This window comes from Scylla paramamosain, chromosome 9 (assembly GCF_035594125.1).
Source record: "Scylla paramamosain isolate STU-SP2022 chromosome 9, ASM3559412v1, whole genome shotgun sequence".
In the NCBI taxonomy this organism is placed as follows: domain Eukaryota; kingdom Metazoa; phylum Arthropoda; class Malacostraca; order Decapoda; family Portunidae; genus Scylla; species Scylla paramamosain.
The window spans coordinates 28,077,501-28,083,240 of record NC_087159.1 but is presented as its reverse complement, the minus strand read 5'-3'; the positions used below and the strand labels follow the sequence as shown (position 1 = coordinate 28,083,240).

General features: G+C 47.2%; 1 non-coding gene across 1 annotated transcript; it reads left to right on the top strand.

The window, feature by feature from the left end:
* The first annotated feature begins 373 nt into the window (after positions 1 to 373).
* On the top strand, positions 374 to 447 carry Trnan-guu (transfer RNA asparagine (anticodon GUU)). Its single transcript has one exon. It is a non-coding gene; the product is annotated as a tRNA-Asn (tRNA).
* The last annotated feature ends 5,293 nt before the right edge of the window (positions 448 to 5,740 follow it).

The window sequence follows — 5,740 nt, the reverse complement described above, 5'->3', positions numbered from 1 at the left end:
GGGAAGGAGGAGAAGGAGGAGGAGGAGGAGGAGGAGGAGGAGGAGGAGGGTAAAAAGGTGTTTCTTTTCACGCTCTTTCATTATACCTATACCTATGAAAAACGGGTGAGTACGAAGGTGTGTGTGTGTGTGTGTGTGTGTGTGTGTGTGTGTGCTTTGTTGTGTGGTGTGGTATGTTTCTGCGTCTGGGTGGCTGGCTGGCTGGATGGATGGATAGATGGCTCTCTCTCTCTCTCTCTCTCTCTCTCTCTCTCTCTCTCTCTCTCTCTCTCTCTCTCTCTCTCTCTCTCTCTCTCTAACATTTATAGCATTTCACTCCCTCAAAAAATACAAAAATAAGAGAAACCTTGTAAATCTTCTTCGGTCTTCCCAAGCCTCCGTGGCACAATCGGTTAGCGCGTTCGGCTGTTAACCGAAAGGTTGGTGGTTCGAGCCCACCCGGGGGCGAGTCTTTTACTGGTAACTATTGCTATTAATTAAACCTCTGCTGGTGAAATAAAGAAGCTGAACTTACCTCTCTCTCTCTCTCTCTCTCTCTCTCTCTCTAACATGGCAGAGGTGACAGACGAGCTCTTCCATTTTCCTCTGTGATCACCCTGTTAATTCCATCTTGGCGGAATTCACGTGTTTATCATTATTCCATCTCTTCGCTCCCCTTTATATATCTCTCCTCTCATCTATTTCGCTTTCTCCATAACTTGCCGCCTCTTCCCTCTCTCCCTCATTTATCTGTATTTATCTTTTATTTATGTACACATTCTCTCTGTCCCTCTCACTCTCACTCTCTCTCCTTTCACATTTCTCTGCAATTCACATCTTCGTTTCAAGTCTTTATCCCTTTGTATATCTCAATCCCATTTCTCACCCCCTTTGATCTCTCTCTCTCTCTCTCTCTCTCTCTCTCTCTCTCTCTCTCTCTCTCTCTCTCTCTCTCTCTCTCTCTCTCTCTCTCTCTTTCTCTCTGTGTGTGTGTGTGTGTGTGTGTGTGTGTGTGTGTGTATTTTCACCATGCTTGTGATCACGCTCTGAACTCGTGATCGTGAGAGAGAGAGAGAGAGAGAGAGAGAGAGAGAGAGAGAGAGAGAGAGAGAGAGAGAGAGAGAGAGAGAGAGAGAGAGAGCCAGTCAAATCAATCTATCAACCAGTCACTGAATAAATACATGAATAAATAAATAAATAAAATAAATCAGTCAGACAGTTACACACACACACACACACACACAGACTCGCCAGAACCCCCCCCCCCACCTCCGCTCCACACAGCGCATCGGGACGGAAAAACGGAAAACTAGCGATGTGAACCCAGAAACACACCACCAAGCCCCCCCCCCCCGCCGGTACTCCAGCAAACCCTCGCCATTACAAACACGTCTCGTTGACCCTGAGCACATCTCCTAAATAACCAATTATATCTGTCCTTCTTTCCCCACACCCCCTCTTTCCCCTCCCCTTCCCTTGTCGTCCACTCCTCCTCTTTCCTCTCCCTCCTCCTCGTCCACCCTTTCTCTATTCTTCCTCTAGTCCTCCTCTGGTCTCTTTGTACACCTCGTCTATCCCTCTTTCTTCCCCACACCCTTCTCTTTCCCCTCCCTTCCTCTCTCCCACCCCTCCTACTCCCATCCCTCCTCCTCCCCCAATTACCCCTCCTCTACTTCTCCCTTACCCCTTTAATCCCCCTATCCCCTCTTCCTTCTCCCATTACCCCTCCTTCCCCTCTACTACCGAGCCTTCCTCACACCCCTCTTCTGTCCCTTCTTACTCTTGTTCCACACGTCCCCTACCGCTCCCCTATCCCTCTTCTCGTCTTCCACCACTTCAGACTCCCAACTCCCATTTTCTTCGCTACAACGACCCCCAATGGCTCGCGTAACAGCCCCGCCACGACCACCACCGCCGAGACGCAAGGAGGAATGGGCGGCGGCGGACGTAAATAGGACAGTAATGGGGTGGATTATATCTCAATTATTCGTAGTTTTGCGCGTTATGTCCGCCGGGAGGTCAAGTCGCCTGTGAACACTGCGTTATGTGTGTGTGTGTGTGGGGGGGGGGGTTAGTTGTTAAGAGGCTGGTGGGTATGGAAGAGTATGTGTGAGTGAATGGGTGAGGGAAGGGGAGAAGAGGGAAGGGCGCAAGGGGAGAGGAGATGAGAGGGGAGTAAGTTTTCATTCACAGTATTTTTTTTTTTTTAATGAAACAAAAGGCCAACAAGGTAATATCTGCTAATTCAATAAGTCTGCGTTACAGAAAACATAAGCAGCAGCAACAACAAGAACAACAGCAACAAAAGGAGCTGAAGTAGTAGTAGTAGTGGTAGTAGTAGTAGTAGTAGTAGTAGTAGTAGTTACAGCAACAGTATAAGAAGAAAAACAACAAGAACAACTGTAATATTCATAACAAATAAGAAAAAAGACATCTTAAGGATCACCCACAGCAGCAGAAAAACCATCAGCACCACCACCACCACCAACAACATCAACAACAACGACGACAACAAAAATACCACCAGCAGTAACAGTAGTAGCAATAGCAATAGCACCAGCAGTAGTAACACAAGCCGGGGAAGTAATCGTGGCGGCAGTGGCGGCGGCGGCAGCAAGGCCATAGCAGCAGCAACAAGTCACCATCGCTACAGTGGAGTCAGCAATAACAGTAACAATAGAACGACACTGAGAGAAAACAGCCAGAGTAGCAAAAGTGGTGGCAGTAACCAGAACACTAAGAAGTCAAAACAGTCTACTACACCCTGTCCCCCACTCCCCCTCCCTTCCTCTCTCCCTCTCCCATAATCATAACATAAAGCAAGTGGCCCCAGGCAGAGAATCTTCGGGGAAACTCAACTAAAACGCGAGGACGGGCCGCCAGAATGCTGTTACTCGCGTCAGCATAGGAGATAAATAATTTTCAGCGACTAGCAATCTCTGTAATGGAAGTCCCCCGCGAGGCTCCGTGAGGGCGAGGGTGCTTCTGCCGCGAGGGTCACATATCATCACCGACACCGCTCGTCCAGTCAACCAGCCAGCCAACCAGCCATCTAAACCAGCCATCCAGTCAGTTTAACCGTTCAGCCATTAAGCTATATACCCAGCCAGCCATCCAGTCAGTCAGTGCTCGCGATTGTGTGTGCATATTACCGTGTGTGTGTGTGTGTGTGTGTGTGTGTGTGTGTGTGTGTGTGTGTGTGTAGACAAAATGACAGGATTTATGTATCGTTTTCTTTATAATTTTGTACTTTTGTATTTTGTGTCATTGAGAATTACTTTTTTTTGTCAGTAACTAACCAACGAACTATCAAACGAATTAACTAACAGATTAACGAACTATATTTAATGCTTTATTATCTTTATAAATTTGTAGTGTGTGTGTGTGTGTGTGTGTGTGTGTGTGTGTGTGTGTGTGTGTGTGTGTGGTATCACGATTTTTTATTTTTTGTCAATAAACTGCCTGACTCACCAACTAACTAACCTACAAACTCACTCACTCACTCTAACCTACAAAAGACCTAACTAAATAATGGGACAGGACACAAATAAAATAACACTCCCTTCTATCTATTCCCTCTCTTCCACACTGACTATTCCATCCCTTTCCCCATCAATCCCTCCCTCCCTCTCCCTCTCTCTCTCACTTTCTCCCCCTCCAAAGCCATCCTTCAACCCTTTCATTCCATCATTCATTCCATTCCCTCATAGTGCCTGCTCATTTTCCCTGTTCCTCCTCTCCTTTCTCCTTCTCCCTCTCCCTCCCCTTCCTTCCCTACCCCTTTCCCCTTCCTTCTCTCCCTCCCTCGCTGCTCCATCATCTCCTGACAACACTTCCGCCCTCACTCGCTGCCTTCTAGGGAACTAAGGCAGTAGAGAGTAGCTTCCCTCCCTCTTCTATTTCCTCTCTCCTCCTTTCCCCCTCCCTCTCTCGCTCTCCACTTCCCTTTCCTCCTTCCTCCTTCTCTTCCTTCATATGTCTTCCTAGCGTCAGTACAAATGAAGCTGAGAGTAAGGAGGAAGAGGAGGAGGAGGAGGAGGAGGAGGAGGAGGAGGAGGAGGAGGAGGAGGAGGAGGAGGAGGAGGAGGAGGAGGAGGAGGAGGAAGGGGTGAGGTGCCTTATGGTTGTGTCTATTAGTTGATTGGCCACAAAAGCCTCATGTGTGTGTGTGTGTGTGTGTGTGTGTGTGTGTGTCGTCAGTTTGTCCTTTAGTATTTTCTGTTTTATTTCGTTTTATTTTTGTTTTGTTTCATTATGTGTGTGTGTGTGTGTGTGTGTGTGTGTGTGTGTGTGTGTGTGTGTGTGTGTGTGTGTGTGTGTGTGTGTGTGTGTGTGTGTGTGTGTGTGTGTGTGTGTGTGTTACCATTCAGCATTACTAATAAATGTTAACTAATTTCATGGGGAACAAAAGGCTGGCAAGGTAAGGACACCATATTTTTGTTTATTTATCGTGTGCTTTACTTTTACTTTACATGAAGGTTTACCACATTAATAAAAAATAATAATAAAATAAAATAAACTAACTCAAACAGTTCGGCTTTGACACTTTTCAGACACCTGTTTATCAATTCCTCACATATTCTTCTTCATTTAAGAATATATGTAAAGTTACTTCTTTTAATATTTTACTTCACATATTCACTAACTTAAATATTTCCGCTTTCCCACATTTTAGACAACAAGCACCTTCATTAATGTTCAGCAGGTCAGACTGCTTCCCCACACGCCTTTGGGCCTTCCACTGTCACTCCCCCATCACCGCCAAAACCACACGTCCCACCACTCCTTCGATAAAGTGCAACTGGTCAAATACGCCCTCTAGATACCTCCTACTCTCCCTTCGTCACTCTGTCTCACACTGTCGCTCGCCGCCTCTCACTTACTTTACCTGACTTTAGCCTCCCCCGTCTGTCATCGCCTCATCATTTAGCTGCAGGTGGCCTTGTTTGTGTATCTGCTTCCTTTCCTGGTCTTGTAAACGCTCTAGCCATGTCTTACCCTGCCCATCACCATTGTCATTCATCCACAGACTGTCTTCCAATCGGACCGAATCACCTGCGTCACGTGTATCTATTTCCGTGTCACATACCAAAGCCGCATCTCCACCACCAGTTACCCATTCATTACACATTACCCGCTACGGCGTAACCAAGAGAGAGAGAGAAAGGGAGGGGGGAGACAGACAGCACGTGGCCGCCCGTCACCCACTTCCTGCGCTGCGCCGTCACGGGAGAGGCAGGAGGCACCACCGCGCAGCATGTTCCTCTCAGCCCTTCACCGCGACGCCGCCTCTTATTTCAGGCACACAATGGGGCCTGGCGGCAGGTTTGTTTATGATATGGCAAAACACGAGAGGAATCCTGTGTTAAATGCGCCATTAGTGGGAGGAGGGGGGAGGGGAGGGATGGGAGGAGAATGGGGCAGACGCGTGAAGGAAGGGAAGGGAAGGGAAGGTAGATGGGCGTGATAGTGGCGTAGGTTGGCGAAACAAATGAAAATCTCAACTCAGGATAGAGATAACGATCGTATTCTTATGTAAACTTTCCGTCCCTACATCTCCACTACTTTTAAAAGGCTCTGGTCTGGCGGAAGCTGTGTTTTTCAATGTTGTTTCTCTGTGAATCTAAAGATGGCTTGACAAAGGTTCTGCAAGTTCAACAGGTCGCAGTGGAGGTTGTGGAGATTTTAAAGGAAGTTTTCATGAATCTAGGGATAGTTTAATAGATTTCTGCGTTTAACAAGTGACAGAGGAAATTAGAGA